This window comes from Leuresthes tenuis, unplaced genomic scaffold (assembly GCF_036924035.1).
Source record: "Leuresthes tenuis unplaced genomic scaffold, fLeuTen1.0.hap1 SCAF_11, whole genome shotgun sequence".
NCBI lineage: Eukaryota > Metazoa > Chordata > Actinopteri > Atheriniformes > Atherinopsidae > Leuresthes > Leuresthes tenuis.
The window spans coordinates 14,246,292-14,270,524 of NW_027325365.1; the positions used below are offsets into that span (position 1 = coordinate 14,246,292).

At 40.3% G+C, this 24,233-nt stretch overlaps 1 long non-coding RNA gene across 1 annotated transcript; it reads left to right on the forward strand.

Annotated features, from left to right (window-relative positions):
* Positions 1-510: 510 nt before the first annotated feature.
* Positions 511-20,725, forward strand: LOC140318603 (uncharacterized). The gene is made up of 4 exons (XR_011917841.1): positions 511-571; positions 7,051-7,094; positions 20,022-20,483; positions 20,562-20,725. It is a non-coding gene; the product is annotated as an uncharacterized lncRNA (long non-coding RNA).
* The last annotated feature ends 3,508 nt before the right edge of the window (positions 20,726-24,233 follow it).

A 24,233-nucleotide genomic window follows, 5' to 3' on the forward strand; every position in this document is an offset into this window, starting at 1 on the left:
TGCAACTTGTAATAAAGTTAACTCTGATTAAAGAAACGGACAACTTTAAACACACGTGAAGCAAGTAATGTAATCTCACAATACATTACATCACCTGTTTTATGTGAAAACGCACTGTTTGACACGTGCTTCATTTACACAAGGTTAACGCTGCAGAACACGTTATCTCCCCTCCACTAGATATGTGCATAAACTATGTCGACTGATGTGGTGAGGCCAGTGTGTGTATGAGTGTGTGTTTGAATGCACAACATATTGTGCAATCTTACCGAAAAGAACACTTTTATCTCTAAGCCCGTCCTCCATCAGCAAGGCCTCAGACACAGTGTACTTTTGTTCTAGAAAAAAAAAAAGAAAAAAAAAAACATTTTTGGGAGAAAGCTCCCACTTGAATTTCAAAATGAAATTCAAACTGCATGCAAGTAGCTGTGATTATGATGCAATTGTGGGCGATGACTGGTATGAATACTGATAACGTTTTTCATCCCAGTGACAAAGAGAAGCAGCAGAGAGTGCAGTGGGTTGCTGAGTCAGCTGCATGCAATGGGAGCTTATTTGGACTGTTTTTAAGGTCAGAACAGAACACAGGCGTCAAATTAAATCTGACACGCAGAACATGTTCAAATTTAACTTCACAATTCACCTCAACACCGCTGCGAGTCAGGGCACATCATAAAGAGACAATAATAGTCCAAGTTGCAGACTGACTGACATGCAAAACGTGTGGTCCGCTGTGGTATTTGAAAGCTCAAAACACCTTAGCTGCACAGAGAAGATAGTGGCAACTGCAGTTCAAATACTGTTGTCTTTTCCCCTTGATCTTTATCTCCTAAAACAAGGGTCCAGGAGAGTGTCTGCGGGAGAGTTTTTATATGCAAGAGAAAAAACTGACAGTGGAAAGAATCCATTCCAGCGGCAGAGGCACACGGGGAAGTGGGATTAAACTGTTCCTGCTCTTCACCCTAGACACTTTGTAGTGCTGCCCTGCACACAGTTTTGTAGAGAGGTTAACAAGGGGAGTAATTAAGGAATAAAACTCTCTGCTAGCACTTTCCTTCTCCCTTTCTCCCTCTCACTTTTCCCTCTCTGTAGCTCTGTCAATGCCACTTCCCCTCTCCCAAAGCCCTTTGTTGGCTGTGTGCTCTGCTCTAATCTGGCAATCCGTTTCTCCCTAATTCGGTGAGTTGTTACAGGAGTGATTATCTCAGTACATACTGTGTAAATTTAGCGGAAAGACAATAAAAAGAGGTTGCTGAGCTATCTGTGTGTGCACCTTGCAGCTTGAAATACAGAGCATATGTTTCAGTGCTGAGCTCGGAACAGAGATGATGTGCAAATGTGCCAATATGAGCATACAAGAAGTACAAAGGTGTATCTTGTTGTTTTTTGATGTATCATTTGATTTAATCTGTTCAGTAATCATCGGTCATGTCGCTGCAGATTAAAGTGCTTCGGCCTCATGCAGACCAAGATAGAAATGTTGGTGGATTGGACTAAATGTAGTACAATAAACAATGTAAAGGTATTTGGTGCACCCAGACAGGGCAGTGTATGCTAATTGGACAACATGGCAGAACAAACTTGCTGTATGAACAAGAAAGAGTATAAAGAAGGAAAGGAACATGGCTTTGCTCCTGAATTTACATGACTAACTTATCAAACTCACACATAGATCATATCCCTGTGTAAGTAACAAAAAAGGGGCATGATTAGATTTTAATAACACCTTTTAGGTGGTCTCAATTAAAGCTCATAATTAAGTCAAATTGATAAATGAATTCATGAATCAATCTTTACCAGGATGTGCTACAAAGATCACATGGATTAGATTAGAATTGATTCTCTTAGGTCAAATTAGTTTATATCAGCTGGATTTGTACTTAAAAATCATTTTGTTTTGATTAAAGAAAAGGACAAAATGTTATGATCGCCACTTCATCAAAGCACACATCAACCATAATGATAAGTTTGAAGAGAGCACAGGTAGAAATCATTCATGGTGTTCTCAGTGACACAGTTTTAAAGCAGAATCCATGAGGTGATCGGTAAGTTGCGAACAAACTGTTTATGTTTGTAGCCATCTGATGTAAGCTAATTTTACTGGAAGGCAAACAAGTCATATGTAGAGCATCCATGAATATGAAAGTGAGAGACTGCCACAGGCATAGACTTCACTCTGCCCAGACAGACGCAGGGCTTGTCTCTAGACCCCTGATCGTCAAAGAGATTTAGTGGAAATTTTAAATGAATAAATTGCACTGAAGAGTGTTTCATCATGTTCTTGATGCACTGATTAGAAATGAAAGGTTGTATCTCATACTGCCACATGATGGCACTAGTTAGCAGAGCTTCTGTGCATGCTTGTGACTTCCCTCCTTCACTCCATCACTCCATGTTGAAAACAAACCGAACTCTGCTCATTTGCTGGACTTATTCAGTGATTTATTATTAGAGCAATTTACAGAATATTGCGAAAAACACTGGCATACACAGCGGCCATATTTAAAAAGGAACTGCAGATAGAAATGCTAAGAAATCAGCTTCATAAACTGGAATATGAATGATGTCTATTAGAATCAAATCTTTATTAATAATATTCATTCATTAGCTCGAAATGACTTAAAATGTTTTCAGATAAAGATCTTGATGACACTGCATACTGTTAATTTATACTTTGTTAGGTAGGTACTACCACTATGTGAAAGATAACAGGACTAAATGTTCCGCTGTGCTGTTGTTTAGGTAGTTCATTATCGTGCCACTCATACAATAGAGCAAACACTCATACAATAGATGAGCGTGGGAGGATATTGTGTCAGAGTCTCGTAAGGAGAAGTCCACTGCTTACAAGGAATTTAACTGATTAATCAAATGCCCATTAATGGCACGATGTTGCTGTCAGTGTGACCTGAATTCAAATGTGCATAAGTGTCAATGCCCAAGGGCCTTGAGGGAAACTTAGTTTCTTTTAATGGCCAAATATCTGTTTGTGATAAGAGACTTTTTCATTCCAGCACACTCAGGAGTTTCATCCCTTGGCACTTGCTGTCTGCAAGCTCGACATAAGGCAGCAATCAATTGCTAATTCACACACAACTGGACAGGAGTCTTCAGTCAGGGCAGCAACTCAAAGGCACTAATTCAACAGCCGCTCAGCCTATTTGTATCCCAAGCGGCTGTTTGTAAAGATCCACAGTGACCACACAAATACAGGCCTTCGTGATTAATGTCCTTGCTACACTGGACTGGAGTTGCGGATAAAGAGAGCGGGATCGATAGCAACTTTATTGATAGGGCTCGCGGAATAAAGATGACATTTGCTCTCTTCAGGAGATCTTTTAATTTGTCATGGTAAGTGAAAACGTATTTCACTCTCAGCAACAGTGCACCTTGGAAAGGTCACACAGGAGGCACGGAAAAGGCAGAAAAACAGAGGTAAAACCAATAAAAAAAAAGACAGATAAAAAGAGAAGAGAACAATACCGACAGGCATTGGTGAGAACAGGAAAAATAAAACTTGGCCCAACATTTAATTGTTGCTTTCCATAGTGTATAAGTCAAGCCCACCCACTGATTTGCCTCTCTCCTTCACTCACACACACACACACACTCACACACTACATGCACAGTCCTCGTTGTGTATTTAGTGGAAAAGCCTTGGTGTTTGAACAGCTTTGGTAGAAAGTTTGACTTAAATAAAAGCGCAGACCTCCCTTTGAGGCAGTGCATGTCATACAGGGAGCATTGAGCCATCAAGCCAGGCGGCCAGAGGCATTGTTGAGAAATTACACATGGGGGCTTGTGATTCGGCCTTGCTTTGGCGAGGGAGAAAAGGGAGGATGGGATAGAGCATTCAGATTTTCAAAGCTCCAAAAAAAAAGAAAGAAAAAAAGATCCACACATCCGGGGGGAAGGTTTCTCTCTTAGTCTGCAAACAATTTGTAGTTTATACAGCAGATAATGGCTACTTTCCTGTCTGTCATCTCATCCCATTTCATCCCCTTTTTTTTTCTGCCATCCGGCCGTCCTTTCTCTGGGCCCTTTACCCTCCCTTCCGTTATCAAATGCTTTGTGATCTGCGCGCAGTGTGGGAGCCTCCCCACGACAGCATGCTGTGATTCGAGCCGCTTGCTGCCGAGGACGTGCTTGTCGGAGGCCGGATCAATACGCAAGGATTCCGCACACAAAGCCGAGGTGACAGGCAGAGACTATGAGAAAGGGGAGCGTGACCTTTGGAGAATACAATTTAAAACATCTCTCCGACGCTGGCTAAGTTAACTCTGGCACCACGCTGTGCCTGCACTTGCAGATCGTTTATTTTCCTGGACAGTACCAATTGATGGGGGGAGTGGGCGGTGGGATGGAGGTGAGAATAGCAGGGAGGTGGGATGGTGGTGGGAGAGGGTTGCAAAGAAGTACACCAATTTCGGCACGTTGTGCCAGCGAATGCACTTGTTTTTTCTTCTTTTTACTCTCTCTTTCTCCACTCGTACCTCGTCGTGTTTCATCAGTCATCCTGTGGAGGTTGCTTAAGGAGGCAGTCTTTAAGGGCTCAAACATGGTCTCAACACACACTCTGCACACAGGGTTCCCTGAAGCTCATTTACATCCAATACACCAAAGACATTTTTCAAGTCTGTACAATTACAATGAAACGCTGACAGAAGATCTATATCGGACTGTCTTAACGATTTAGTTGCTTCTCACAGTCTTTTCCCCTTCACATCTCTGCATCATTCCCCGTCTTTTCCCCTCGTTCTTTCTGTTGCACGTAAGTGGATAATGTAACGTCCTCTTGCCAAATATGAAAGTGAACACTGAAGTGCGAGTCCACACATTCAATCCACCCAGGAAGATACAAATTTCATTTTCATACCATCAATCTATAACTGCATATGACTAACAATTTAGATTTTGTCGGTTGCACTGATGGATATAACAACTTGACGCGCAGCCTACTTAGCAGGCCTGTATTTTTCATGTAGTTTGACTGACTTTTTGAAAGCATGTAATCTATCTATTCATGAAGCATTTCATTAATTTTTTGGTGTTTGAATGGAGTGTGCGAGGTGTGTAGCTTCAATCATTCCTCCCCACCCTCTCTGAACGGAGCTGCTCTTCCCATTTCCAATCAGCAGGGGGCAGTGTTAAATGAGGTATCTTTTCCCGTTGTGACTTTTTGTCCTCTCAGACTGATAGGGTTGCTGCAGTCTTGTCTGGATGAAGATGGGGAGAGAAAGTGGTTCGGCCTACTGCATTGCACAACACAACGGTGTATCAAGAAGAGGACAGAGAGGAAGCTGGTGCTTTTACATTTGCAGCCTTTCCCCACTTGTTTTCCATCTCAATTGTGTCTGGACTAGCGCCCCTTCGCATGTAATTACTACTAACACTGTTGCTTTTTCCAGACAGAAGTTAAGGCCAAGTTAACGCTCAGGGGATTAGTGTGCTTTGTGTCCCAGGGGCAACTGTAAATACAAAAACCGAGCCCCCTCATGTGGTAGCCAAGTATTTGTTTTGTTTCGCTTTTTTACGCACTGTCCCCATCAATATGAACTTACTCTTATCAGTAGGAAAGGAGGGGATGCACATGCAAGTCTTATTTAAGTTACTTGTGAAATCGCCAAGTGCTGAGCGTATCAGCAGTTTTATGAGTAATTCTGGGGAATTTGACTTCTACATTTCCTGGTTTCACCATTTTGGATTGAAAATAACACCCTATTATTGTAATGACAAATCATTTGCTCTCCCTTTCAGCTTGGACAAAAGGGGGGAGGATAACAGTGATATTCCCTCCAACAGAAGGGTTTACACTAATATGTATAACAAACCATTCGTGGCAGAGATTACATCTTCTAGGAAAATTAACATTCATTGCCACGCAGTCGAAGATTAAATCAATTTCTCTGCTTCCGTCACATCATGTTATCAGCCTTGAGATAGTAAACAGACAGAAAGTGCCATCTTCCTCATGGTCCAGAGGCACTCTAACACACATCATAATGGGCCCTGTCTGATAATGTTCACAACAGAGAAACATCAGTATTCACATGGCCTGAATTTCTTAAGGAATCCGTCTTGACACACATTTAGACAGCAGTTAGGGGCATTCATGTGAGAATTAAAAGATGACTGCAAGTTTTGTTTTGCCTTTCGATGTCTATGACCACACAAACACGCACGTACGCAGAAGAAAACAGTGCATTTGAAAACTACAACAAGCTAATTGACTTGGACATTAAAGAAATAGACAAAAGATGAGAAGATACAGTATTTCACTCACCGGCTTCCTATTCATCCATGTTTCGATGTATTGATGAAGGACCTTCTTTAAGAAGAGGAGAGCAGTTTGATGCATGATCATATGGGAAGTGACTCTTATTAAGCCCCTAAGCAAATTCTTCTTTCTTTGGCTTTGTGTTTACTGACCAATAAACTGGTGACACATATGGCGGAAAAAAAAAGAAAAAGACTGCTTCGACAGATCCTATGGGAGGTCTTGCATTTCCTTCCCCCCATGAGTCCTCTATTTGCCCCACCACCACAAAAAGCCATCCTGCTATTTGATGTTCCGCAAAAAAGCAATTAGCTGGTCACATTTCCGCATGTAAATGAAATGACTTGTTTCTACGGAACCTGCAGGACCTCAAAGGCTTATTCCCACTGCAAGTGCATATGACACGAGGTCTGCCAGCATTAACATTTGATAAGAAGGGTCGTTTACAACTCCCAGCTGCTTGCCAGCACCAGACAGTGACCTTTCGAACAACAGTAAATTTTACAGACCTTTAAAAAAAAGGCACCCTGCTTTGCCCAGGCTCTGTTTCATCATCTCTAATGATTCCCTTATTTTGACCATGGCACGTGTTGTTTTTTTTCCTCCATTTACATGGCCCAACCCACGCAAAAAAAAAAAAAAAACAACAGATAAATAAAAAAATCCGTCAGTCTTCCTGCTTGGTATTTTGGTATTTCAAATCAAGCCCCCACTGCCTGGATTATTACTCACGAGGAGCTTATTTATTCATTCTTTTTCTTTTTTTCTTTCAGCAGAGACATATTCTTCACCAGGCTCTACTGGGTTACATGGTAAGGTAAGTTTTTCCTTCCTCTTGCTTCTTTTCACACACATAATCTGTCTGCCTTTATGGTTGTCACAAGACAACCTCTGCACACAGCTCTTGTACATACTACAATTATGATTTTGGCAGTGACTGATTTCCATCACTGGTCAGTGGTTTATCATTCCCATTTTAAATCCTTCTGAACACATATTGGTAAGTGGGTTGCGAAGCATGCTGCCAGTGATGTTTAAAAGAGAATAAGGACAAGATTAGCCTTGGAGGTTGAACAGTACGTGGACTCCTTGAAAGGATTGGGTGAATAATACATTAATACTGCACAGATGCAGAAACAGTTAAAAAGGAACGGGATGGGCAGCGCAAATCAGCAATGGTACAACAACCTTGAGAAGCAGGAGACATCGATTGAGAATGCCAACCATATTCATCCATGAGGGTTTAAAAAGCAAAGGATCCATTGTATAAGAGCAGCTCATTCTGTTTTGCTGTCTGCTTGCCATGGCAACAGGACCTTCAATAGTTTCAATAGTGTGTTGAAATCCTTCAATCTGCCACTATTGAGCTCTACTGATAATCAGTGAAATGTTTTAAGCGGTTTTATATTAGTGTCATAAAAAGTCACCCATAAATTAGTCCAATGCTGCTATCACATATTGATTGTTATGTACTGCAGGCCCCAACAGCAGGGATGCAACATAAAATGTGTCTGATATCGTTTTATGCGCACCACAGTTTTTATTTCATTCTACACTTACCTGAGACCCACGAATCTATCAAATCAACAATTCTTTTTTTAAACTTACAACACAAGAAAGTTATGAAAAAGAAGCAGCACAAGTTCTGAGCTTCCAAAGCGGCATCCTCTTTTGTTTGATGAACAATGCAAAAAGGAAAGCAGAAATATTTAGTTTACAATGAAATGAAACTGAGGAAATAGCTTAAAACTTAATTACTTATTTCTTACCAAATTGTTGTTTTAAAAGACAAACGACTGACTATTAAATGACAACAGTAACAGCTCCACAACAGCAAGGCAAAAGTTAATAAAGCTTGGCTCTATGAATAACAGACACGAAGGAGAATTGTGATATATGATTATAAAGAAGACTCGGCAACAGAGTTTGAAAAGAACTGCAAATAATGATGGACTACATTGAGCCTTGTTTACCGCTCAGAAGCTTTCATGCAAGCCACGTTCACATTCATAAAGCACCAGCTATACTGAGCCTTTTTTAAAATTCTGTCATATGCACTCTGACACACCGTTCAACAAACAGGAGGAAATGTAGTGTTCAGTGCCCAAGGACATGTTAACGTGTGGACTTAGGAAGCCAGGGATCAAACCACAAAGCTTTTGATTAGTAGACGACCAGATGATGTCAATGCGATAGTGTCTATAAGAGCAACAGCTCTGTGGGTTTCTAGAGACTCATTTCTGGTTCCTCTGAACTTCCAATGAAATAATGATAACTTCTCTTTCTAAAAAATAAGTGTGTAAACTTTTCCCATAAGTCATTACGCTATTAGCTACCCCTTCTGGTCATCATGCCGGTGGGTCTTTGACAATAAATAAGTAATTTAGTAGACATTTGGCCATAGAGAGAATTTTTTTGATCAATATGAGTTAAGGCGAGTGACTAACGTGAGGTTTCAACATATTCTTGTATCCAGCTTATCAGATCCTTCTTCTTGTTGAGAGCTCCTCGTGTGAATTTTCAATCAAGCCTTTTAGCACGTATTTCAGAAGCATAAGGAACTGCTCTACAGCTGCACATTGCCAGTTATCCTTCTGTGGTGGTAAGGCACCACCACCTATTGTAAACTGCAACAGGGTAAAGTCATTCTGTAGTTAGAGGAGGATGGAAAAGAGGTGGGGGGGGGGGGGGGGGGGGGGGGGGGGGGCACTCTCAAACCTGCCACTTCTGTTCAAGTCCAGCCTCAATATAACTGTTTTTCACCTAACTTCTGCATTTTCTTGCTGTACTATTGTGCTATTTTGTTAGGCGTTAACAGTACTTGGGTAAGGTTAAGCATGACACCAAAAATAAAGTAAATGCATTTATTGTGAAAAGTTTCACTGATATTTCCCATGCTGCCATGGCTACATGTCCAGAGAGTGGTACATTACCATCTAAACCTAAACTGCATACATTTCTGCTTAATTTATTTTATTTTAAGACTGTGATGGTCAACATAAGATACAATACATGATTTAGTATGAGTTACCTAAACCAGACACCGTTGCCCTAACTGAAGGGCCCTGAAGACAGAAAAGGCCATGCTCAAGGCTGTGCCTCAGGCTTGAAACAGTGTCTATACCAATGTTTACTGATGCATGTGTTATGCATTCTATTGCTAAAGTTCTTTAAAAGTATTTTGAGAAATGAGAACAAGAAGATAGAACTAACTTGTAAGACTTTATGTTAAATACAACCGAATGTCCTTTCATTATGCATTCTCTCTGCCCTTATGAAAGGCTGCAATGTCTGGATGACCACTTGTGGGATTTTCTTCAAATCCCTCCGTGATTAAAGTTTGGCATTTTCAGAAACATGTGCACAAAATAGGTGTGCCCACTAACCTATTCAGACTTGCCTGCACAATCCCCAAGTATACCACAGAATAAGTTACACCTCCACGAGACAACTATGATACATGGTTGCCTTGTGATAAGACCGATGAGAGTTAGTGTACCACACTGCACATGGCTTGATAAGTGTGATGTAGAGGGATTTGGAAGGGATTTGGATAGATGTGAGGACCGTATGTAATCTCTCTCACCCTCCTTCAAATGAATCCTTTATTCCTTTAAGCCACATCAGATGGGACCTCCTTGGGCACTCAATCAAAATCTCTCACTTTCTCACTTTCTCTTTCACTCTCCCCTGCATATGGAAATTTGTCGAAGCCCTCTTTCAACAACACAGTTAGTGAAATGACCTACATGCCGGGCGGGACACTGTACTCTGCACATGAATATGTCTGACATGGGTGATATTTCTGTCTTTAAGCTGTCTTTCACATCCACACACGAAGCACAAACACTGACAAACAGTCAGGTCATCACTTTCCCTCTGGTGTGACTGTGATGGCAAATACTATAGATTCCACCCAGTTTATCCCCCCTGCTGGCCTCGGTCTTATAACTCAGCGATTTTGCACTTAAGGAGACTGAACCAAAGCAGCTGACCTATAAAAAAAACAACACCCCCTCCCAGAAGACAAAAACAAACACCAAAAAGTGAATGTGCATGAACGACTGGACTATTTCAAAGATTAATTGATGATGAAAGAATTGAGTTTTGCTGTGTGTTGTATGTAGATTTTGGTGGACATCCCTGTAGTTGGTCCCATAACTGTCTTTATCTGGGCAAAGCTGCCCAAATAGGAGCTCAAGATTGGAAACCTGTGAGCGCTTCATATATTTTGCGACACACTCTCCTTGTGTTATTGAGGAGCGTGTGGGCAATTAGACACATTGTTTTTGCACTCAAAAGACTTTCTCCCCGTCGTGTTTTGAATTATCGAAACTCGTTGCCACGTTAATGATGCACTTATAGAAGCTTCGGCTGAAAAAATGCGGTGAAGAAAATTTAATGCAGCGTCTTAATACAAAGAATTTCATTTCAACTTTCAGGTCTATGGAAACTTGACCAGAATTGAACTATCTGAATGCTCATGATTAGGTCCTTATTTTTATTCTATAAATAGTCAAAAGACAGACACGGAATGTCACTTATTTGTAATTTAAGAAAAACATTCAGAACTTTTGGAAATTTAATGGATTACAGGCAATGTGTGCTCTATTGCTCATATGGAAGATTTTCATAAGGGATTCACAATGGGAAAAAAAACAAGGATAATGGGTACCATATTCACAGGTATTTAAAAGTCTCCAAATCATCCAGCTGAACATAAGGACATCCGGCACAACGTACAGACTTGACTGATGTGTGATATCCTTTTTGACAACACTACATTTGAAAGTGCTGAATCCACAAAATAAGCTAATGAACAACTAATGACCTGCTCGAGATCCAGTGGCCGATTAAAAGCTGTCTTTTGAGTTTGCTTGATTTTTAAGAGGAGAAATGTGATCCTTCTTAATAAAAACACTGCTATCCGTATATTGTCCTTAAAAAAAATTCAGTTTTGTGTTTGCAGAATGTTTACATCAAAAATAAGTTCATCATTCAAGTTCACCATTTTACAAATCAATACACACAATCAGTATTTAAGAGGGGGGTTATTAAAAAGATAATTACAACTGATCCTGGATTAAGCACTTTGAGCAAAAACTATATTTACAGGGAACTGATGGAAGTCAGGAGAACCAGTCCACGTCAAATTAAAAGATTTTTCACTTTGCAACCAGTCAAAAGTGTTAAAACTGCCATCCTGGTGCATTTGACGAGTGAAAGAGGATAAAGAGGCACACTTCTAACTCGTTCTGAGAGATTTGTGATTCATGTTAATGATTTCAATTCTTTAAAAAGTGGCATCGCCTTTCAGCTCTGACTCCAGTCAGTCATCTGAGAAGTAGAAATCCTCTTCCTCTTCGCTATCAGACGGCGCTCCATCGTTTCCTGGGAACATCTCCCAAGATGTGAGCACTGGAAGGTACATAAATGGAACCAGTTTGAGTCCATCCTGTGCCAAAGGAGGAATGTTCATGAATGTTCCTAAAAAAAAAAAATTAATTCTAGCAAATCTGAATTTCCAACACTGGCCAAAGATTTCAACAGAGATCTGCGCAATGGGCTCTCATGCTACATATTCTTTCAAAATCCAGTTTCCTCAAGTTGTGCCCTTTGATTTCTTCGGACGTGTCGCAAACAGACTGGCTTCTGTTCGTTTAACTCAATGAGGTAGAAACCCTCCACAGAAGAAGTCATCCATTGGACTCTGGACATTTTTGTCCAAGTGAAGTCTTGTGCAGTTAAAGAGGCACATCATTGTAAATCTTATTGAGCAACATGAAGGAATGTAGAAGGAATGGACGTATTGACTAGAAAACTACCTTTGATAGCCATATATGTCCACACTGTAATTGTAAAGTCAATAGTTCAGACATTTAACACATTGAACTCTCTACAAACATTTTTAGTTTACACGTCAAGGCATTAAAACTTTAGGCAAACTGTATTGCCTCGTCAACCCCTTAAGCGATGGGATACTTGTTTACTTGTAACTTTGACCTGAAAAAGATTCTCAAGTTCATTCAGTAACCGTTCCAGAACAGCTTGTCTAAACTAAACAGCCTTTGGCTCAGTGGATGAAAGAAACAGGGTAATTCTAAAATACAGGAAAAAGATTTTCTTCTCATCACCAAGTAAGAATGAGATTAACAATGAACTTTATAAACTGATGTTAATGCTACTGAACAAAAATGTCAGCTGCAACTCTCCAACATTTGTTAAACTGAAATAAACCACATCAGTTTAGTGCATTGCTGTAATAGATAGCCTCCTCTGTTTGAAAACGACACAGATACACATTGATCTAGCACAGGGGCTCCAGGTTGGAATGTTCATCTATCGTAAAGCCTTAAAACAGATCAATCTATAGTACACTGTCTGTCAGACTGTCAAAAACTAAATGTGATTAAAATTTTGCTCCGTTAGGAGGAACTTATTGAATTATGATGTAACCTGCCAAAAGAAGTCTGATCAATATTCCCTTAGAAAATACTGCACTTTGTGAACTTACTGGCTCATCAAAGGGTTGAGTGTAATATGTGTAAGTGTAAAACTGTGAAAAAAAGTAAAGGTTTGCTGTAAAGTGAGCACTGCCAGAAAGAGTAAGACTTGCAATCTGCATTTAGGCCTGTTTTTCTGCTCCTTTGAGCACGTCTGCGTGGCTGTGTCTTCCTGTATGCATGTAGTCCGTGTGCATTAGTCTTCTGTGTGTGTGTTAGTGTGTGTGTGTATGAAATATCTCTTGGTGGAAGAGCAGCTCCATGACTACTGCTCCCAGGGCAACAGAGGTGCAGGGAATGTGGAAGGAGACTCAGCTACACCAACAACCACCCCCGTGACACAGACACACATGCACACACGTACCGAGTTGTGAGCAGGAGACTTTGTCTCTCCTCTCTCCATCTTCTTTTCTAACTCCTTCTCTTTCTCTCACTTGTCTCCTCTCCAAGTTCCCCTCAACAACAGCCAGGCCAATTAAGAAATGGCTCTTGAAAGGGTAGCAATTATTCCTTTGCAAGACATACACGGCTCCTGCTTGCCTCCACACATTATTATCTCTCTGGTATCCTACAGTGAGGTGCCCGGCCAACCATTCACCGAAACGTCTTACACTTCTTGCCAGCCTCACTGCTTCTTCTCTCTATCTAGCTGTCTGCGCTGATGAGACCAGATTGCAAAGCATGGCAGTCTGAGGCCTGATGGTGAGCAGAGAAACACAAGATAATGGTTGGATTATTAAGGGAAGCCCTGTTGAGAGAAAAGATTTTTTTGATATCTTTGCCACCACCCATGCAACCTACATTCCATCTTTCATCTTGCATCTACCAGTTTTTCCATCTCTCTCTCTATTTTTCATGGTTTATGTCATTTATTTTTTACACTAAATTATCATCTCAGCCTGCCACATGCAAATGAAAGGCACCGCTGTGGGTTTAATGCTAATCAATACTGTGCAAATATTCATTTAAGGAGATGACTGCATGGTGAGAGAGGAACCTGACCTACTTGAAATGCATGAAGTTATACATTATTCTTTCCTGAGCATTTTCACATGAATGCATATGCTTGTATTTTGCACAATACTATACATCACTATACTCATTTTCTGAAACAAAAACAAAAAAAACTAAAACAAATCAACCTCTGAGGAAAATCAGATGGTAAAACAAGAGAGATAATCACTGAGGAAACTATAATGTGAAGGAGCTTTGGTGCTTTTAAATAATCATTCTACCTGTATAAATAATAGAAACCTCTTTCACTATCATTACGTAAGGCTTTTGTGTTAAAATGGTGTATTGCTGTACTCCGGAAGGAGGTGCAAATGGAAAAAGGCAAAAGGCTCTAGGTGCCACAGACGTGGGCTCAATGATGGCTCCATCATCCATAAAAGCACATAAGTAGACACCAAAAGGGCTGGATTAAGAGCTCCACTGTGCGAAGAGCACCATGGGACATGTAAAACAGCCTGTTGATATAACTTCAATCCCTGTGAGTCAATCATTCTGGATATTTGGCAGAGAGAATATGTTAAAGTTAGTTCAGTCATCACTGCACATTTTTTGCTTTTCCCTGTCTATAAATCTTACTGTAACTCCCTAATCCCAGATTCTAACTTAATTATATACTTTTGACCCTTTAATCCTAACCCCAAAACCCCAAATTCTAACCTGCTTACTCTCATTGTAATCAGCTATGCGTCCGACCATCTCATTTTAATAATGTTTGAAGATTACTTGTCTTGTTTGAAAGAATAGCTTTGTCTTATTATATACCTGCTCATTGCTTTTTTATTTTTTTTATTTCAGAGGACTGTGTTGCTGGTAATATCTTAGCAATTTAGTCAAAAATGCAAAGGCGTGACATGAAATTTTGTGAAAGCAACTTTCTATTTGTAAGCAGTCTTATGTTGACATGTCGGGAGCCCATGTCAAAAATAAGGTGAACTAAGATGAAAATCCGTTGCCAGAAATGTTGAAACGTTTTCTAAAACCCAACAAAACAAAAACGTAGCTTTTTGTTGAATTACCTGCTCGCTACCAAAGTGATTAGAAGGCACAAATTGCTGCTTGCAGCTATATTTTGCGTCTATGACATATAGATTTAAACAAAGTAACAAACACAAATGCAACGTCTTCACTGATAAACTTCAGTGTATTTAAAACAAATTTAATGCAACAACAGTCGAAAAAAGTTGGGATGGGGTCTTTTTAATTACACTGTTCAATTGCTGGGAACAGAGGAAGTTATTATAATTTTATCATTATTATTATTATAGTCATGTGACTAAAGAATACATGTCCATCCACTGTCTTTCTGTCTGTCTGAGATGAACTCGTGCTCAGAAATCTCAAAGGCGTTCCTGCACAGGGTTGCTACATGGCTTCCTCCTCGTATAACTCCAGAGTCCACAAAGCCATAATGATAATGGCAGCGTGAGGGTTTCTCATGCAGTGCCACCTAAAGGCTCAAAGATCATGGACATCCAACTTCCCCAGACACCCCTAATCTTCTCACAATATTATGCACTGTAAATGTTGAAAGGCCAAAGTCTTTTTGCTTTGAGAAATCATTTTTGAACAGCTTGACGGATTTTCTGATGGAGTTTGGCACAAAGTGGTGAGTCACGACCCACTGCTGCTGAGAAAAACTAAGCTAAGCCTTTGGTGAGTGGTCCCTCTGTAACCAATCCTGACACCAAATAATCTGTTATAAATATAATAATATCTAATATGTCAATACACCAGAAACTCTCTAATTCTCTAATTTTCACAACAGCCACCAAATTCTTTACTGACACAGACAGGATTGTCCCTTTTATACAGCTATGGCTTTGTCCTTGCATACATATATTATGCACTATTTCTATTTTGAGAGCTCAATGGTGGACTCATGGACAATATTCACACTAGCTGCTCTGAGAGAGACCTGTTATGGTTGGGAAGTTATTTTTGGATCCTTTGTTGCTTCACAGACGCATCACACGTCTCGCTCTCCAGTCCAGACTGATCTTTGTTGGTCGAACACCCCTCGGAGGTGTAAGAATCATCTTGGTTTTTCCCCATTTGTACAGATCCTGTCTGACAGTAGAATGATGTCGAAACTTTTACGGTGTGATTTTGTAACCTTTTCTAGCTTGATGAGCATCAACAACTCTTTTTTTTTTTCATAGGGTCCACAAACATGTGCTGTAAATACTTTGACAGATCCCTGTTCTTTGAACAAAAAAGGCACTTGTTTAAACTGGATGTCATCCCAGAGATTGACACGTGACAAATTCCACCTTCAAAGTAACTGATGGAGGTTCATGCCAATTCCCCCCGCTTAACTTTATGTATCACTGGATAATTTTCCAGTCTTGGGATTTCTGTAAAAATTAGACGACTCTGCACAATCCTTGAATACATGACGTATAGCATTTAGAAATTTAGAATTTTGAAAATGTGTGAGTCCTGTAATCCTGGAAAAGTGTTGGAAATGACAACAACTTTTTCTGGGTGGGTGGGGTATGAAGCAGTAATGCACCCCTTTTCATTTCCCCTCTGACAAATATGTCTTATTTTTTTTTTAAAATTTGTACCTCAGCAGACGCTTGTTTGGCTGCATAGCACAGCTCCTTGGAGACACTGTCCGACTGCTTGTTTACAGAGGATGCTCACACACCTGCTGTCTCTTTGAGTTGTTTACAGTAGTGGTTTGTATAGCGGTCCAGTGTGTCTACTTGGTCTGACCCTCACATAGAATCATGGAAAAAATAAGAAGACAAATGAAAATGCACCTTTTGTGCTATCATTTAAAATGGCCTCTCAGCTCAGAGAGGTCTTGGTTTACAGTTAGCTGGAAGCAATCAATACTTGGTTGCCATCATTGCTGTGCTACCATAGTTGTACTGGGAACATCATTTGCACTCTCTCCTCTCAATGTCTCTATAAACTCATAATTTATTTACTTTGTTTTGTCTTGTTTCTACTTTCTTCATAGTTTCTCTCTTCCTCTCACTCTAAGAGAGAGAGCAGTCTTCCCAAATAAACTAATTTTCTCATTGTCATTGGACATGTTGGCCACAAGTCACTCAATCAATCAGTGTCCTAAATAACCCTAATCATCCCTCCCAGAAACAGCATTACCCCATCCAAGTACCACTTAGATAATTGTTTATTACGGGGCATAGTGTGGGGTTTGATTCCTGCCAGACAGCATGGCCACTTTCTCCTGAAGATGAAGACAGTTATCCACTAAAGTACACGAAGGCCCTTTATAATTGTACAACAAAGAGAGGTCAGATCCAGATATGTTACGTACAGATCTACAGCCACAAATGCACTGAAATGAGCAGAAATCTGAAAGCAGCGCAAGTAGCTGTCAGCCAGCAGTTGAAATAAATGGCTGCCTCCTGCCCTGTCCAACGAGCTCACTAATTGCATTTTCTCTTACTTGGTGGCATTTGTTGAGCTTCATCAGTCTACCATGGCATGTATAAAATGACAGTCCACCTAGTTGACATTGTGAATGGTGGTCAGGTCAGGCCCCCGCTCTCCGTTGAGGCCAATAGGTTTGTTCAAACATTTTGCTTCGCCTCATTAATCCTCGCGGAAAAGAGGAAGGCAAGACTATGTCATCCATTATCTTTGGCTTTGTGCCACATGCCACACATTTGCATTATGTGAGGACAGGTAAAGTGTTATTTCTGGTAAATTTGTCCATGATATATACAGAAACGAGAAGTTAAAAAACAATGAAAGCATCAACATTTTTCAGAGGTGTGACAATGCTAGTAAGTCATAGTGAATGTCACATTGTCAGACAGAGTTGCACAGACTATCAAGTAAGCATGAAGTGACAACATGGGCCTTTGAGCAATTCACATTTTTTACTCCCCAATATGCTGAGTAACAGACTGGAATCATTTCCATAGTTCCATCTGAAGGGTATTTTTCTTTATATCGATTATTAGGCTGATGTCTTTGTGATATTTGGCACTAAATATTTTTGCAGAGGTTGGTGTAACCTATTCCTCAGCATTTTTAGATACATTTCTTTATGAATAGAACTCTTAAATATCTGTCTCTGGGGAAAGTAAAGACAGGAAAACAGGCCTTTGGGCACATATATGATTGTAATTTGCAAGCATGTTAACAAATGATATGCAACGGTGTTGCAAATCACCAGGCCATCCTCTCACTTCATGTTCTCAAATGTCAATGTAACACTGTGTGAATATAAACGCTTAACATTTAGTGGCGAATAATGGAAGGTGGACAAGGCATTTGTAGTGCTGACATTTTAGATCAGTGCTCATAATGTGTTCTGGGGAAGCTGTAAAACAGCTAATGTGTTAGAGAGTCTCAGCGGCTTAGAATGCCGCTAAATTGGAGAGAAAAGCAGAGAGGGGAGTAAGGGAGCTAGAGACCAGCTGAGGGGGGGGGGATGAAGGAGGAGGAAGAAGAAGAAGAAGCGATGAGTGTTTCTTTTTTAAAAATCCTCAGCTAAGAAAGCCACAAGAAGAGAGAATTACACAGGAAGAAAAATTGCCTTTGTCGCAGGCAGAGACAGTGGTAAATGGTGCGTCATTTTGCAGTAATTTACAAATCGCCAAGTGGAAACAAAATTAGATTAAGTGGCTCTGTTGAAATGGACCTGCTAAACATCACTATTAATTATGTTGCTGTCAAGAGTAAAGATTATTTATTTTCATGAGAGAGAGTGAAATCACGCCATAGGTGACTGCTTTGGGTTTTTAGGGCAGTCATTTTTCATGTGCACATGCACATCTAAACAGAACAACAGAGAAACATGGCCATTCAATCAATGGCTTCTAATGTCTACATTATTGTTGAGGGCAGTAAATGGCTTAACCCGATTTATGGAGAAAAACGGGAGCAACCAATGGTGCAATGTCACTGCCGATGGTAATGAGGGAAGGACTTTTTGCCATGCTCTGATTGGCCAAATAGATGTTGTATAGTACGCAAAAGCTATATGTGAGCAGGTGAATAAATGTTGCACCTAATAGTCAGTGACATGATATTACTCACACACCAGGCCTCTTATATAAGAATAGAGAATTACACAGAATATCAAATGAAATCACCATTTCCATTTTGATCTGCATGTACAGTCTTCACACCAAAAATAATCTAAACAAGAGCTGTTTACAGAGTGCTTTATTCTGGTAAACTTAGTCTTTTCTCCAGCTTGACATCATGAGGTCAAAGCACATCACAGTATACAATGATCTCATTCACACGTCTGCATAAGGGCTGTGGAAGGTTTGCATCAGTGGAAATGCACAGCTGAATCAATACTTTGGGTTCAGGCAACAGTGTCAAAACATGATCCCCTTTGGAATCAGGATCTCTAAAAATATGACATTGAATATGATAATGATAATACACTGTTTCATAAGCAGTTTTTTTCTTGTAATTGAGTGATTGTTTTAATTTCATATCCAATTGTAAAATGTCTCTCCCATAATAAAGAAACCCAGAATCCATATTCATTTTTACCATATTTTCTAACCTGCCAAAAGAGCATTAAAAAAAAATCATCATGCCAGCCTCGTAGAAAGGGGAGTTTTCGGCCTTTCTGCTTCATATGTAAGCAGTCACGGGTAAAATAATGAAATCTCTCACACTTTCTCATCACTATTTAACTGCACTATGTGCTGACAAGTCAACAACTTGTTTGTCATTCGTGCAAGTAGTCTTCTTGATACTAGTGCAATTTGAATAAACACAAAAATGCCCAATTTACAGCATGAAGACTGGGACATTTCGGATCAGTGCAATTGTGGTACGTTGCGTAGTATAGACTTGTTTAAAATGGTCTATTTATGAATGTAAAACTAAATCAGAAACATGAACTATCCCACTGGATTTAACCTGGGTTTAAACCGCATGAAAGATAATCTCGCTGTATGAGCAAAAGCAGAATAAAACAAAGACACACACACAAAACAACATTGTTTACAGATCTTTGGCACAGCAATCATTTTAACTTGTTACGGCAGCAAAAGCCTGTGTAGTTAATAACAAGTGCCCCGGTGAGCAGAGCAGTCACAATACAAGGGCCTCCTCTATTTGGAATACAGCCATGATTAATTTGTCATTAAATGTGATTTTCTTGCTGTGCTGTTCAAACCTCTGCTCTGCTAAAGGCCTTTTCACACTTTATCTCTGTATGAGGAGAAGACAGGTGTGCAAATAGGTTGTGGGTATACAGGTTTTCACTTTTGTTGCAGAGGAAGGTAAGTGTGGAACACTGCTCCTGTCTCGAATAAGCAAGAGAAGCCACCTTTTGAATAAAATGAAGTGCTCTTTCTTTCCCATACATTTTGAGTTGTATTATGTCTTGTTGCATGACAACTTGGAAGTAACGCATGACTTGCTTTGTGGCTTTTCAGCCGTGAGACAACAGCGTTAGCTGATAGGCTAAGCCCCCGTTCCACTTCCCATATGCTTGGCAGGTTGTCCCCAAGTCATTAGGCCTCTCCATGGGTACCCAGCTTAGGGGGAAGTAGAGCAGGAGGGAACAGGGCTTCCCCCAGTACGCCTGGCACTGGCCATCCAGAGGGGGGCATCTGGCAAGGCAGCACCCCAGGTCAGGCTATCTGAGGAAAGAGCACAACAGCAAGCGCTACATGGATGGCTCACTGTCTCTCCCTGGCAGTTTGTCATTTATCACTGGTGAGCAGCTATGGCAGGTGGGAACGTGATTAATTTCACTTTACCATTCTCAGAAATAAGCCCTATAAATCATCCTAAGCTTGGCTTGTGTGCAGGTTTTCCTTTTCGACCAACTGACAAGTCTTTACCTGGTTCCAACGCCCTCCTCAGGCCTTGTCTTACACCTGATGTCGTGGCAAAAGAAGTTCGGCGCCAAACACACATATCAGTGATGGGAAGCGTCCTGCAGAAGAAGAGAGGTAGACACATGCAGACACAATCTGTACAGTGAGACAAAAGCTGTGTGCATACCATCAAAAACTATGAACAGTTTCATTGTAAATCCTTGTCTTGTTGTCACTCATGCAGCCATCTGTTCTTTCCTAAATGAATGACAGATGCCCAAAAATGCAAAGACAGGATCAAATGGAACATGCTGATGATGTGGACCTGTCAGAAGAGTATGTTGATGTAGAGGATTCTAGTTTATTACCACAGCCACATAACACATCACATCTAATATGTCAGAGGTAATAAGGACACTCTAGTGATATGTGGCAGGCTGCCAACTTGTCAGACAGGCACCGTGTTATGAAAAGCTTTTCTATTAATTTTACAGATGTGCTGCTGTTTTGTGAGTGATTTAACTCGTCTTTAACAAGATTTCCACGCTTACACTTTCACTTGCTTTCTCGCTTTGTTAAGGGAGACATTGATGGAGGCTTTCAGAAAGATAGAGCAAGAGGAAAAAAAAGCTTTGATGCTAAAGCACAACCAGATGTGTGTTTTGATCAGCCATAAAAGTGGATGAAACAGAATATCGAGAAATACGTTTTTTAACATATAACAATGTAAGCAGAAAAGTAGAGTGCCACAGAACCTTTCGCATGCTGCATTATCATGGCACCTGTCTGACTGGCAATTTCTTGGACAGGGAGTTATTATGTTGTTTTTTATATATTGTGTTATTAGTATACATGATCTATACTATATATATGTACTATATATAATGATACATAGTATATATGCATAGTGTGTTATTAAAGGCTACGGAATAGAAAATAAACCTGCCTGTAGGTGTTCTAATTCAGATGGTGATTGGATCCTTGCCAAATATAAATGCAGCCCAAACAGCATGCTACAACCCTAAAGTAAGATTATCCTTAAAGCTGGGAGCAAAGCTAACTTGTACTAGATCCAGCTAGGCCTGCATAGCATGAATTCAAGATGATTCATGGGGACAAGCCAGCCAAATACACCGAGATCAAATCACAGTCTGGACAGAACTGAGATAAAATGAGCACTCATTAACACCCGGTGTAAATGCAAACGACAGGGGATCCGATGTCATTAGGACGAAGCAAATCACATACTGACACGGCACAAATCCAACTATAAATCTATCTATAAATCTATTTTTGTTGCATTTAACTGACTCCATAGCTTTATTATTATGATATCATTAAAATGTTCATCATACATTTCTTCACACTTCTGAGAAACCTACCTTTAACTCTCAACAAAGACTGTAGAACTTTGGTCTTTACCTTCAGGCAATAACAGTAATCTTACAAAGACTGAGAAAATACACCGATGACCTCTACCTGCAGGTGAAGTCGACCACCCCGAGGAGCACGTCTTCCCACGTGTAAATAACTGTAGAGGAGAAAAAGCACCGAGTGAACAAACGCTGAGCGATGAGGTTGGCAGGTGAGGTGATGATCAAGGCCAGCAAGGTTTGTCAGCTTTTTAGCACAGGAGAGCATACTTCCACAGTTATAAGTCAATAAATTTTGCAATATTTGTGTAGAGTAAATGTAATAGCTATATAACTAACATCTAAAATCTACATGCAGTTACTAAGAACTCTAAGACCACTTCTGTTTGCCTTCAGTTCCCTCTCATCTTTCAGTACTCTAACAAAGACAATACTTAATCAGAATAACTAATAGTCATTTCTTGCTGTTGACTGTTCATCTGAATACTAATTTGTTTGTTGGTTGGTTTAAAATCTCCTTTTTTTTTCCTCCCGGAAAACTTGCCGAAACTTCGCTCCAGCTGATGCCGCATCACATTGGCTGCTCAAACTCGTTTTTTTAGTTTATGGTGACATCAAATTTGCTCCAACCAGTGCGCCAGTGTGGTAATGTCATCCCAGACATGACGTTTGGCTGGAAAATACAGAAAGATTTCTTTGGTGTTGACAGGCTTAATCAGGCTCGGGTAAAGGCTTGGAAACTCTAGCTTTAAATGTAAAATGAGAAAACACTCCCCACGGCACAGCATTTCAAACTCCTGTGAACACAACACAAATAACCCATGCTGTCAGACTGGCAGTACTCACAGGTGGGCAGCCGCTGAGGAATAATGTACTCGCCTCTATACTCCAACTTCTTTTGGCTGAGATGCCAAAATATGACAGACTGAAAGTGCTTGTTCAAAGCTCTCGAAGGTGAAAAATAAATGTGTTCATGTAAAGCAAGCATGTGATTGTCCATATTGTCCATTATGAAGAAGGCAGCAAGTGATTTCTTTCATTTGCTTTAACATGAGGTACTTTAGTGTTTAAACGGTACATTTTTTCCTTTGTGTACATACCTGACAGGGCACTGTGATGCAGCTCTCTGCTCTACTTTTTTTTTCAGAGTGTATTTTTATAAGCTTATAATTGATGTATACATCTCTGTGGAAATTACCCACCCTCCTGTGAGATTTTTTCCCCTTCTTTAACCTCCTGATACCAATCTTTTTTAATTAAGTAATGACTTTCAAATGAAACTCGGATCAGTGTGAGAGAAGACACTTATCCTTAAAAGTATCTTAGGCTTGATGGATTAATTGAGGAGGAAGTAGGCCATGTGTCCTGCACATTAACAATCCCTCATCCCTCGACTGCCGTTAGGAAGAGGCATTATGGAGTAGTACTTGTGGGGAGAGGTGCAGAAAAAAAACAGTCACTTATTTGCCCAATGATAGCATGAAAAAATGTGTGACAGAGATGTATGTGTCGGTATATATATATGTTACAGTACCTGCAGTTACATGACTTTACATCTATGTGTGACTGCAATGAGAGAAATGAGTCCATATTTAGTTGAGCAAAAATCTATATTCACTCTAACAATAATGGTCTCGACTCCCTGGTGAGCTCAACAAATGCCACACAGTCAGCCGACAACATTTATTCCTGCACTAAACCAAGTGAGTCCAATCCAGTGTCCTTCACTGTTGTCAGAGCTCCAGTCGAAACGAAATACTGACCCCGTTTCTCTTAAAAGAAAAAGTGAGAACATGAAATCACAAGAAAAAGCTGAGAAGGTGGTGAGAATGACGTGAATGAAATTAAAGAATTTCTTTCTTTTCTCGTCTTTATTTTCTGCACAAAAGATCTGAGTGTTTCCTCTTCCATTTCCTGATCTTCAGCTTCTCTTTCTCTCACCAGCGTGCCATGGTGAAGAAGCCAGATTGCATGACTAAATAGCCGTGTAGAGCTTACTCTATTTGATATTTATATTCCCATTGAAGTGTTCTTGTTCCTGAAGTTTTAATTGGGTGCTAATAAATAAATCATCCAGTCTCTTCCTCAACAGATGTGCAAGTGAGCGTTATGCTGCATAATATCTGCCTGCTTTGCAGGTGTGTGTGCTTGCCTCATGTCACTGGTGCATGGGATGAGATGTACCAGCCAGGCCCCCTTAATCTGGAGTGCTGTGGCTCAGTGAAAGACTACATAACAAACACAGGGGGGGTGACAGGCCCTGAGATGGATTTCTGTTCACTGTGACCTG